Genomic DNA, 11,731 nt, shown 5'->3' with positions numbered 1-11,731 from the left:
GTCCTCCCCTCCTCTCCTGTCACTCTCCTCAGTCCTCCCCTCCTCTCCTGTCAGTCACCTCAGTCCTCCCCTCCTTCTCTCCTCCTGTCACTCCTCGGTCCTCCCCTCTTTCTCTCCTCCTGTCACTCTCCTCGGTCCTCCCCTCCTTCTCTCCTCCTGTCACTCTCCTCGGTCCTCCCCTCCTTCTCTCCTCCTGTCAGTCTCCTCGGTCCTCCCCTCCTTCTCTCCTCCTGTCACTCCTCGGTCCTCCCCTCCTTCTCCCCTCCTGTCAGTCTCCTCGGTCCTCCCCTCTTTCTCTCCTCGGTCCTCACCTTCTTCTCTCCTCCTGTCACTCTCCTCGGTCCTCCCCTCCTTCTCTCCTCCTGTCACTCTCCTCGGTCCTCCCCTCCTTCTCCCCTCCTGTCAGTCTCCTCGGTCCTCCCCTCCTTCTCTCCTCGGTCCTCCCCTCCTTCTCTCCTCCTGTCACTCTCCTCGGTCCTCCCCTCCTTCTCTCCTCCTGTCACTCTCCTCGGTCCTCCCCTCCTTCTCTCCTCCTGTCACTCTCCTCAGTCCTCCCCTCTTGTCAGTCTTCTCGGTCCTCCCCTCCTTCTCTCCTCCTGTCACTCTCCTCAGTCCTCCCCTCTTGTCAGTCTCCTCGGTCCTCCCCTCCTTCTCTCCTCCTGTCACTCTCCTCAGTCCTCCCCTCCTCTCCTGTCACTCTCCTCAGTCCTCCCCTCCTCTCCTGTCAGTCACCTCAGTCCTCCCCTCCTTCTCTCCTCCTGTCACTCCTCGGTCCTCCCCTCCTTCTCTCCTCCTGTCACTCTCCTCGGTCCTCCCCTCCTTCTCTCCTCCTGTCAGTCTCCTCGGTCCTCCCCTCCTTCTCTCCTCCTGTCAGTCTCCTCGGTCCTCCCCTCCTTCTCTCCTCCTGTCAGTCTCCTCAGTCCTCCCCTCCTGTCAGTCTCCTCGGTCCTCCCCTCCTTCTCTCCTCCTGTCAGTCTCCTCGGTCCTCCCCTCCTTCTCTCCTCCTGTCACTCCTCGGTCCTCCCCTCCTTCTCTCCTCCTGTCACTCCTCGGTCCTCCCCTCCTTCTCTCCTCCTGTCACTCCTCGGTCCTCCCCTCCTTCTCTCCTCCTGTCACTCCTCGGTCCTCCCCTCCTTCTCTCCTCCTGTCACTCCTCAGTCCTCCCCTCCTTCTCTCCTCCTGTCACTCCTCGGTCCTCCCCTCCTTCTCTCCTCCTGTCACTCCTCGGTCCTCCCCTCCTTCTCTCCTCCTGTCACTCCTCGGTCCTCCCCTCCTCTCCTCCTGTCACTCCTCAGTCCTCCCCTCCTTCTCTCCTCCTGTCACTCCTCGGTCCCCCCCTCCTTCATTCCTCCTGTCACTCCTCGGTCCCCCCCTCCTTCTCTCCTCCTGTCACTCCTCGGTCCTCTCCTCCTTCTCCCCTCCTGTCAGTCTCCTCGGTCCTCCCCTCCTTCTCTCCTCGGTCCTCACCTTCTTCTCTCCTCCTGTCACTCTCCTCGGTCCTCCCCTCCTTCTCTCCTCCTGTCACTCTCCTCGGTCCTCCCCTCCTTCTCCCCTCCTGTCAGTCTCCACGGTCCCCCCCTCCTTCTCTCCTCGGTCCTCCCCTCCTTCTCTCCTCCTGTCACTCTCCTCGGTCCTCCCCTCCTTCTCTCCTCCTGTCACTCTCCTCGGTCCTCCCCTCCTTCTCTCCTCCTGTCACTCTCCTCGGTCCTCCCCTCCTTCTCTCCTCCTGTCAGTCTCCTCGGTCCTCCCCTCCTTCTCTCCTCCTGTCAGTCTCCTCGGTCCTCCCCTCCTTCTCTCCTCCTGTCAGTCTCCTCGGTCCTCCCCTCCTTCGCTCCTCCTGTCAGTGTCCTCAGTCCTCCCCTCCTCCTGTCACTCTCCTCGGTCCTCCCCTCCTTCTCTCCTCCTGTCACTCCTCGGTCCTCCCCTCCTTCTCTCCTCCTGTCACTCCTCGGTCCTCCCCTCCTTCTCTCCTCCTGTCACTCCTCAGTCCTCCCCTCCTTCTCTCCTCCTGTCACTCCTCGGTCCTCCCCTCCTTCTCTCCTCCTGTCACTCCTCGGTCCTCCCCTCCTTCTCCCCTCCTGTCAGTCTCCTCGGTCCTCCCCTCCTTCTCTCCTCGGTCCTCACCTTCTTCTCTCCTCCTGTCACTCTCCTCGGTCCTCCCCTCCTTCTCTCCTCCTGTCACTCTCCTCGGTCCTCCCCTCCTTCGCTCCTCCTGTCAGTGTCCTCAGTCCTCCCCTCCTCCTGTCACTCTCCTCGGTCCTCCCCTCCTTCTCTCCTCCTGTCAGTCTCCTCGGTCCTCCCCTCCTTCTCTCCTCCTGTCAGTCTCCTCGGTCCTCCGCTCCTCTCCTCCTGTCAGTCTCCTCGGTCCTCCCCTCCTTCTCTCCTCCTGTCACTCTCCTCAGTCCTCCCCTCTTGTCAGTCTCCTCGGTCCTCCCCTCCTTCTCTCCTCCTGTCAGTCTCCTCGGTCCTCCCCTCCTTCTCTCCTCCTGTCAGTCTCCTCGGTCCTCCCCTCCTTCTCTCCTCCTGTCACTCCTCGGTCCTCCCCTCCTTCTCTCCTCCTGTCACTCCTCGGTCCTCCCCTCCTTCTCTCCTCCTGTCACTCCTCGGTCCTCCCCTCCTTCTCCCCTCCTGTCAGTCTCCTCGGTCCTCCCCTCCTTCTCTCCTCGGTCCTCACCTTCTTCTCTCCACCTGTCACTCTCCTCGGTCCTCCCCTCCTTCTCTCCTCCTGTCAGTCTCCTCGGTCCTCCCCTCCTTCGCTCCTCCTGTCAGTGTCCTCAGTCCTCCCCTCCTCCTGTCACTCTCCTCGGTCCTCCCCTCCTTCTCTCCTCCTGTCACTCCTCGGTCCTCCCCTCCTTCTCTCCTCCTGTCACTCCTCGGTCCTCCCCTCCTTCTCTCCTCCTGTCACTCCTCAGTCCTCCCCTCCTTCTCTCCTCCTGTCACTCCTCGGTCCTCCCCTCCTTCTCTCCTCCTGTCACTCCTCGGTCCTCCCCTCCTTCTCCCCTCCTGTCAGTCTCCTCGGTCCTCCCCTCCTTCTCTCCTCGGTCCTCACCTTCTTCTCTCCTCCTGTCACTCTCCTCGGTCCTCCCCTCCTTCTCTCCTCCTGTCACTCTCCTCGGTCCTCCCCTCCTTCGCTCCTCCTGTCAGTGTCCTCAGTCCTCCCCTCCTCCTGTCACTCTCCTCGGTCCTCCCCTCCTTCTCTCCTCCTGTCAGTCTCCTCGGTCCTCCCCTCCTTCTCTCCTCCTGTCAGTCTCCTCGGTCCTCCGCTCCTCTCCTCCTGTCTGTCTCCTCGGTCCTCCCCTCCTTCTCTCCTCCTGTCACTCTCCTCAGTCCTCCCCTCTTGTCAGTCTCCTCGGTCCTCCCCTCCTTCTCTCCTCCTGTCAGTCTCCTCGGTCCTCCCCTCCTTCTCTCCTCCTGTCAGTCTCCTCGGTCCTCCCCTCCTTCTCTCCTCCTGTCACTCCTCGGTCCTCCCCTCCTTCTCTCCTCCTGTCACTCCTCGGTCCTCCCCTCCTTCTCCCCTCCTGTCAGTCTCCTCGGTCCTCCCCTCCTTCTCTCCTCGGTCCTCACCTTCTTCTCTCCACCTGTCACTCTCCTCGGTCCTCCCCTCCTTCTCTCCTCCTGTCAGTCTCCTCGGTCCTCCCCTCCTTCGCTCCTCCTGTCAGTGTCCTCAGTCCTCCCCTCCTCCTGTCACTCTCCTCGGTCCTCCCCTCCTTCTCTCCTCCTGTCAGTCTCCTCGGTCCTCCCCTCCTTCTCTCCTCCTGTCAGTCTCCTCGGTCCTCCGCTCCTCTCCTCCTGTCAGTCTCCTCGTTCCTCCCCTCCTTCTCTCCTCCTGTCACTCTCCTCAGTCCTCCCCTCTTGTCAGTCTCCTCGGTCCTCCCCTCCTTCTCTCCTCCTGTCAGTCTCCTCGGTCCTCCCCTCCTTCTCTCCTCCTGTCAGTCTCCTCGGTCCTCCCCTCCTTCTCTCCTCCTGTCACTCTTCGGTCCTCCCCTCCTTCTCTCCTCCTGTCACTCCTCGGTCCTCCCCTCCTTCTCTCCTCCTGTCACTCCTCGGTCCTCCCCTCCTTCTCTCCTCCTGTCACTCCTCGGTCCTCCCCTCCTTCTCTCCTCCTGTCACTCCTCGGTCCTCCCCTCCTTCTCTCCTCCTGTCACTCCTCGGTCCTCCCTTCCTTCTCCCCTCCTGTCAGTCTCCTCGGTCCTCCCTTCCTTCTCCCCTCCTGTCAGTCTCCTCGGTCCTCCCCTCCTTCTCTCCTCGGTCCTCACCTTCTTCTCTCCTCCTGTCACTCTCCTCGGTCCTCCCCTCCTTCTCTCCTCCTGTCAGTCTCCTCAGTCCTCCCCTCCTTCTCTCCTCCTGTCAGTCTCCTCGGTCCTCCCCTCCTTGTCTCCTCCTGTCAGTCTCCTCAGTCCTCCCCTCCTTCTCTCCTCCTGTCAGTCTCCTCGGTCCTCCCCTCCTTCTCTCCTCGGTCCTCCCCTCCTTCTCTCCTCCTGTCACTCTCCTCGGTCCTCCCCTCCTTCTCTCCTCCTGTCACTCCTCGGTCCTCCCCTCCTTCTCTCCTCCTGTCACTCCTCAGTCCTCCCCTCCTTCTCTCCTCCTGTCACTCCTCGGTCCTCCCCTCCTTCTCTCCTCCTGTCACTCCTCGGTCCTCCCCTCCTTCTCCCCTCCTGTCAGTCTCCTCGGTCCTCCCCTCCTTCTCTCCTCGGTCCTCACCTTCTTCTCTCCTCCTGTCACTCTCCTCGGTCCTCCCCTCCTTCTCTCCTCCTGTCACTCTCCTCGGTCCTCCCCTCCTTCTCCCCTCCTGTCAGTCTCCTCGGTCCTCCCCTCCTTCTCTCCTCGGTCCTCCCCTCCTTCTCTCCTCCTGTCACTCTCCTCGGTCCTCCCCTCCTTCTCTCCTCCTGTCACTCTCCTCGGTCCTCCCCTCCTTGTCTCCTCCTGTCAGTCTCCTCGGTCCTCCCCTCCTTCTCTCCTCCTGTCAGTCTCCTCGGTCCTCCCCTCCTTCTCTCCTCCTGTCAGTCTCCTCGGTCCTCCCCTCCTTCTCTCCTGTCACTCTCCTCGGTCCTCCCCTCCTTCTCTCCTCCTGTCACTCTCCTCGGTCCTCCCCTCCTTCTCTCCTCCTGTCACTCTCCTCGGTCCTCCCCTCCTTCTCTCCTCCTGTCACTCTCCTCGGTCCTCCCCTCCTTCTCTCCTCCTGTCACTCTCCTCGGTCCTCCCCTCCTTCTCTCCTCCTGTCACTCTCCTCGGTCCTCCCCTCCTTCTCTCCTCCTGTCACTCTCCTCGGTCCTCCCCTCCTTCTCTCCTCCTGTCACGCTCATCGGTCCTCCCCTCCTTCTCTCCTCCTGTCACTCTCCTCGGTCCTCCCCTCCTTGTCTCCTCCTGTCAGTCTCCTCGGTCCTCCCCTCCTTCTCTCCTCCTGTCAGTCTCCTCGGTCCTCCCCTCCTTCTCTCCTCCTGTCAGTCTCCTCGGTCCTCCCCTCCTTCTCTCCTGTCACTCTCCTCGGTCCTCCCCTCCTTCTCTCCTCCTGTCACTCTCCTCTGTCCTCCCCTCCTTCTCTCCTCCTGTCACTCTCCTCGGTCCTCCCCTCCTTCTCTCCTCCTGTCACTCTCCTCGGTCCTCCCCTCCTTCTCTCCTCCTGTCACTCTCCTCGGTCCTCCCCTCCTTCTCTCCTCCTGTCACGCTCATCGGTCCTCCCCTCCTTCTCTCCTCCTGTCACTCTCCTCGGTCCTCCCCTCCTTCTCTCCTCCTGTCAGTCTCCTCGGTCCTCCCCTCCTTCTCTCCTCCTGTCAGTCTCCTCGGTCCTCCCCTCCTTCTCTCCTCCTGTCACTCCTCGGTCCTCCCCTCCTTCTCTCCTCCTGTCACTCCTCGGTCCTCCCCTCCTTCTCTCCTCCTGTCAGTCTCCTCGGTCCTCCCCTCCTTCTCTCCTCCTGTCACTCTCCTCGGTCCTCCCCTCCTTCTCTCCTCCTGTCAGTCTCCTCGGTCCTCCCCTCCTTCTCTCCTCCTGTCACTCTCCTCGGTCCTCCCCTCCTTCTCTCCTCCTGTCAGTCTCCTCGGTCCTCCCCTCCTTCTCTCCTGTCACTCTCCTCGGTCCTCCCCTCCTTCTCTCCTCCTGTCACTCTCCTCGGTCCTCCCCTCCTTCTCTCCTCCTGTCACTCTCCTCGGTCCTCCCCTCCTTCTCTCCTCCTGTCACTCTCCTCGGTCCTCCCCTCCTTCTCTCCTCCTGTCACTCTCCTCGGTCCTCCCCTCCTTCTCTCCTCCTGTCACTCTCCTCGGCCCTCCCCTCTTCTCCTCCTGTCAGTCTCCTCGGTCCTCCCCTCCTTCTCTCCTCCTGTCACGCTCATCGGTCCTCCCCTCCTTCTCTCCTCCTGTCACTCTCCTCGGTCCTCCCCTCCTCTCCTCCTGTCACTCTCCTCGGTCTTCCCCTCCTCTCCTCCTGTCACTCTCCTCGGTCCTCCCCTCCTTCTCTCCTCCTGTCAGTCTCCTCGGTCCTCCCCTCCTTCTCTCCTCCTGTCAGTCTCCTCGGTCCTCCCCTCCTTCTCTCCTCCTGTCAGTCTCCTCGGTCCTCCCCTCCTTCGCTCCTCCTGTCAGTGTCCTCAGTCCTCCCCTCCTCCTGTCACTCTCCTCGGTCCTCCCCTCCTTCTCTCCTCCTGTCAGTCTCCTCGGTCCTCCCCTCCTTCTCTCCTCCTGTCAGTCTCCTCGGTCCTCCGCTCCTCTCCTCCTGTCACTCTCCTCAGTCCTCCCCTCTTGTCAGTCTCCTCGGTCCTCCCCTCCTTCTCTCCTCCTGTCAGTCTCCTCGGTCCTCCCCTCCTTCTCTCCTCCTGTCACTCCTCGGTCCTCCCCTCCTTCTCTCCTCCTGTCACTCCTCGGTCCTCCCCTCCTTCTCTCCTCCTGTCACTCCTCGGTCCTCCCCTCCTTCTCTCCTCCTGTCACTCCTCGGTCCTCCCCTCCTTCTCTCCTCCTGTCGCTCCTCAGTCCTCCCCTCCTTCTCTCCTCCTGTCACTCCTCGGTCCTCCCCTCCTTCTCTCCTCCTGTCACTCCTCGGTCCTCCCTTCCTTCTCCCCTCCTGTCAGTCTCCTCGGTCCTCCCCTCCTTCTCTCCTCGGTCCTCACCTTCTTCTCTCCTCCTGTCACTCTCATCGGTCCTCCCCTCCTTCTCTCCTCCTGTCACTCTCCTCGGTCCTCCCCTCCTTCTCCCCTCCTGTCAGTCTCCTCAGTCCTCCCCTCCTTCTCTCCTCGGTCCTCCCCTCCTTCTCTCCTCCTGTCACTCTCCTCGGTCCTCCCCTCCTTCTCTCCTCCTGTCAATCTCCTCGGTCCTCCCCTCCTTCTCTCCTCCTGTCACTCTCCTCGGTCCTCCCTCCTTCTCTCCTCCTGTCAGTCTCCTCGGTCCTCCCCTCCTTCTCTCCTCCTGTCACTCTCCTCAGACCTCCCCTCCTTCTCTCCTCCTGTCAGTCTCCTCGGTCCTCCCCTCCTTCTCTCCTCCTGTCAGTCTCCTCGGTCCTCCCCTCCTTCTCTCCTCCTGTCAGTCTCCTCAGTCCTCCCCTCCTCTCCTGTCACTCTCCTCGGTCCTCCCCTCCTTCTCTCCTCCTGTCACTCTCCTCGGTCCTCCCCTCCTCTCCTCCTGTCACTCTCCTCGGTCTTCCCCTCCTCTCCTCCTGTCACTCTCCTCGGTCCTCCCCTCCTTCTCTCCTCCTGTCAGTCTCCTCGGTCCTCCCCTCCTTCTCTCCTCCTGTCAGTCTCCTCGGTCCTCCCCTCCTTCTCTCCTCCTGTCAGTCTCCTCAGTCCTCCCCTCCTCTCCTCCTGTCACTCTCCTCGGTCCTCCCCTCCTTCTCTCCTCCTGTCAGTCTCCTCGGTCCTCCCCTCCTTCTCTCCTCCTGTCAGTCTCCTCGGTCCTCCGCTCCTCTCCTCCTGTCAGTCTCCTCGGTCCTCCGCTCCTCTCCTCCTGTCAGTCTCCTCGGTCCTCCCCTCCTCTCCTCCTGTCAGTCTCCTCGGTCCTCCCCTCCTTCTCTCCTCCTGTCAGTCTCCTCGGTCCTCCCCTCCTTCTCTCCTCCTGTCAGTCTCCTCGGTCCTCCCCTCCTTCTCTCCTCCTGTCAGTCTCCTCGGTCCTCCCCTCCTTCTCTCCTCCTGTCAGTCTCCTCGGTCCTCCCCTCCTTCTCTCCTCCTGTCAGTCTCCTCGGTCCTCCCCTCCTTCTCTCCTCCTGTCAGTCTCCTCGGTCCTCCCCTCCTTCTCTCCTCCTGTCAGTCTCCTCGGTCCTCCCCTCCTTCTCTCCTCCTGTCACTCCTCGGTCCTCCCCTCCTTCTCTCCTCCTGTCACTCCTCGGTCCTCCCCTCCTTCTCTCCTCCTGTCACTCCTCGGTCCTCCCTTCCTTCTCCCCTCCTGTCAGTCTCCTCGGTCCTCCCCTCCTCTCCTGTCACTCTCCTCGGTCCTCCCCTCCTTCTCTCCTCCTGTCACTCTCCTCGGTCTTCCCCTCCTCTCCTCCTGTCACTCTCCTCGGTCCTCCCCTCCTTCTCTCCTCCTGTCAGTCTCCTCGGTCCTCCCCTCCTTCTCTCCTCCTGTCAGTCTCCTCGGTCCTCCCCTCCTTCGCTCCTCCTGTCAGTGTCCTCAGTCCTCCCCTCCTCTCCTCCTGTCACTCTCCTCGGTCCTCCCCTCCTTCTCTCCTCCTGTCAGTCTCCTCGGTCCTCCCCTCCTTCTCTCCTCCTGTCACTCTCCTCGGTCCTCCCCTCCTTCTCTCCTCCTGTCAGTCTCCTCGGTCCTCCCCTCCTTCTCTCCTCCTGTCACTCTCCTCGGTCCTCCCCTCCTTCTCTCCTCCTGTCAGTCTCCTCGGTCCTCCCCTCCTTCTCTCCTTCTGTCAGTCTCCTCGGTCCTCCCCTCCTTCGCTCCTCCTGTCAGTGTCCTCAGTCCTCCCCTCCTCTCCTCCTGTCACTCTCCTCGGTCCTCCCCTCCTCTCCTCCTGTCACTCTCCTCGGTCCTCCCCTCCTTCTCTCCTCCTGTCAGTCTCCTCGGTCCTCCCCTCCTTCTCTCCTCCTGTCAGTCTCCTCGGTCCTCCCCTCCTTCTCTCCTCCTGTCAGTCTCCTCAGTCCTCCCCTCCTCTCCTGTCACTCTCCTCAGTCCTCCCCTCCTTCTCTCCTCCTGTCACTCTCCTCGGTCCTCCCCTCCTTCTCTCCTCCTGTCAGTCTCCTCAGTCCTCCCCTCCTCTCCTGTCACTCTCCTCAGTCCTCCCCTCCTTCTCTCCTCCTGTCAGTCTCCTCGGTCCTCCGCTCCTCTCCTCCTGTCACTCTCCTCGGTCCTCCCCTCCTTCTCTCCTCCTGTCAGTCTCCTCGGTCCTCCCCTCCTTCTCTCCTCCTGTCAGTCTCCTCGGTCCTCCCCTCCTTCGCTCCTCCTGTCAGTGTCCTCAGTCCTCCCCTCCTCTCCTCCTGTCACTCTCCTCGGTCCTCCCCTCCTCTCCTCCTGTCACTCTCCTCGGTCCTCCCCTCCTTCTCTCCTCCTGTCAGTCTCCTCGGTCCTCCCCTCCTTCTCTCCTCCTGTCACTCTCCTCGGTCCTCCCCTCCTTCTCTCCTCCTGTCAGTCTCCTCGGTCCTCCCCTCCTTCTCTCCTTCTGTCAGTCTCCTCGGTCCTCCCCTCCTTCGCTCCTCCTGTCAGTGTCCTCAGTCCTCCCCTCCTCTCCTCCTGTCACTCTCCTCGGTCCTCCCCTCCTTCTCTCCTCCTGTCAGTCTCCTCGGTCCTCCCCTCCTTCTCTCCTCCTGTCAGGCTCCTCGGTCCTCCCCTCCTTCTCTCCTCCTGTCGGTCTCCTCAGTCCTCCCCTCCTCTCCTGTCACTCTCCTCAGTCCTCCCCTCCTTCTCTCCTCCTGTCACTCTCCTCAGTCCTCCCTTCTTGTCACTCTCCTCGGTCCTCCCCTCCTTCTCTCCTCCTGTCAGTCTCCTCGGTCCTCCCCTCCTTCTCCCCTCCTGTCAGTCTCCTCGGTCCTCCCCTCCTGTCAGTCTCCTCGGTCCTCCCCTCCTTCTCTCCTCCTGTCACTCTCCTCAGTCCTCCCCTCTTGTCAGTCTCCTCGGTCCTCCCCTCCTTCTCTCCTCCTGTCAGTCTCCTCGGTCCTCCCCTCCTTCGCTCCTCCTGTCAGTGTCCTCGGTCCTCCCCTCCTCTCCTGTCACTCTCCTCGGTCCTCCCCTCCTTCTCTCCTCCTGTCAGTCTCCTCGGTCCTCCCCTCCTTCTCTCCTCCTGTCAGTCTCCTCGGTCCTCCCCTCCTTCGCTCCTCCTGTCACTCTCCTCAGTCCTCCCCTCTTGTCAGTCTCCTCGGTCCTCCCCTCCTTCTCTCCTCCTGTCAGTCTCCTCGGTCCTCCCCTCCTTCGCTCCTCCTGTCAGTGTCCTCGGTCCTCCCCTCCTCTCCTGTCACTCTCCTCGGTCCTCCCCTCCTCTCCTCCTGTCAGTCTCCTCGGTCCTCCCCTCCTTCTCTCCTCCTGTCAGTCTCCTCGGTCCTCCCCTCCTTATCTCCTCCTGTCAGTCTCCTCGGTCCTCCCCTCCTTCTCTCCTCCTGTCAGTCTCCTCGGTCCTCCCCTCCTTCTCTCCTCCTGTCAGTCTCCTCGGTCCTCCCCTCCTTCTCTCCTCCTGTCACTCCTCGGTCCTCCCCTCCTTCTCTCCTCCTGTCACTCCTCGGTCCTCCCCTCCTTCTCTCCTCCTGTCACTCCTCGGTCCTCCCCTCCTTCTCTCCTCCCGTCACTCCTCGGTCCTCCCCTCCTTCTCTCCTCCTGTCACTCCTCGGTCCTCCCCTCCTTCTCTCCTCCTGTCACTCCTCGGTCCTCCCCTCCTTCTCTCCTCCTGTCACTCCTCGGTCCTCCCCTCCTTCTCTCCTCCTGTCACTCCTCGGTCCTCCCCTCCTTCTCTCCTCCTGTCACTCCTCGGTCCTCCCCTCCTTCTCTCCTCCTGTCACTCCTCGGTCCTCCCCTCCTTCTCTCCTCCTGTCACTCCTCGGTCCTCCCCTCCTTCTCTCCTCCTGTCACTCCTCGGTCCTCCCCTCCTTCTCTCCTCCTGTCACTCCTCGGTCCTCCCCTCCTTCTCTCCTCCTGTCACTCCTCGGTCCTCCCCTCCTTCTCTCCTCCTGTCACTCCTCGGTCCTCCCCTCCTTCTCCCCTCCTGTCAGTCTCCTCGGTCCTCCCCTCCTTCTCTCCTCGGTCCTCACCTTCTTCTCTCCTCCTGTCAGTCCTCGGTCCTCCCCTCCTTCTCTCCTCCTGTCACTCCTCGGTCCTCCCCTCCTTCTCTCCTCCTGTCACTCCTCGGTCCTCCCCTCCTTCTCTCCTCCTGTCACTCCTCGGTCCTCCCCTCCTTCTCTCCTCCTGTCACTCCTCGGTCCTCCCCTCCTTCTCTCCTCCTGTCACTCCTCGGTCCTCCCCTCCTTCTCCCCTCCTGTCAGTCTCCTCGGTCCTCCCCTCCTTCTCTCCTCGGTCCTCACCTTCTTCTCTCCTCCTGTCAGTCTCCTCGGTCCTCCCCTCCTTCTCTCCTCCTGTCAGTCTCCTCGGTCCTCCCCTCCTTCGCTCCTCCTGTCAGTGTCCTCAGTCCTCCCCTCCTCTCCTCCTGTCACTCTCCTCGGTCCTCCCCTCCTTCTCTCCTCCTGTCACTCTCCTCGGTCCTCCCCTCCTTCTCTCCTCCTGTCAGTCTCCTCAGTCCTCCCCTCCTCTCCTGTCACTCTCCTCAGTCCTCCCCTCCTTCTCTCCTCCTGTCAGTCTCCTCGGTCCTCCGCTCCTCTCCTCCTGTCAGTCT

Source organism: Ranitomeya imitator, chromosome 6, assembly GCF_032444005.1.
Source record: "Ranitomeya imitator isolate aRanImi1 chromosome 6, aRanImi1.pri, whole genome shotgun sequence".
NCBI classification, from domain to species: domain Eukaryota; kingdom Metazoa; phylum Chordata; class Amphibia; order Anura; family Dendrobatidae; genus Ranitomeya; species Ranitomeya imitator.
This window is presented reverse-complemented; position numbering follows the sequence as displayed.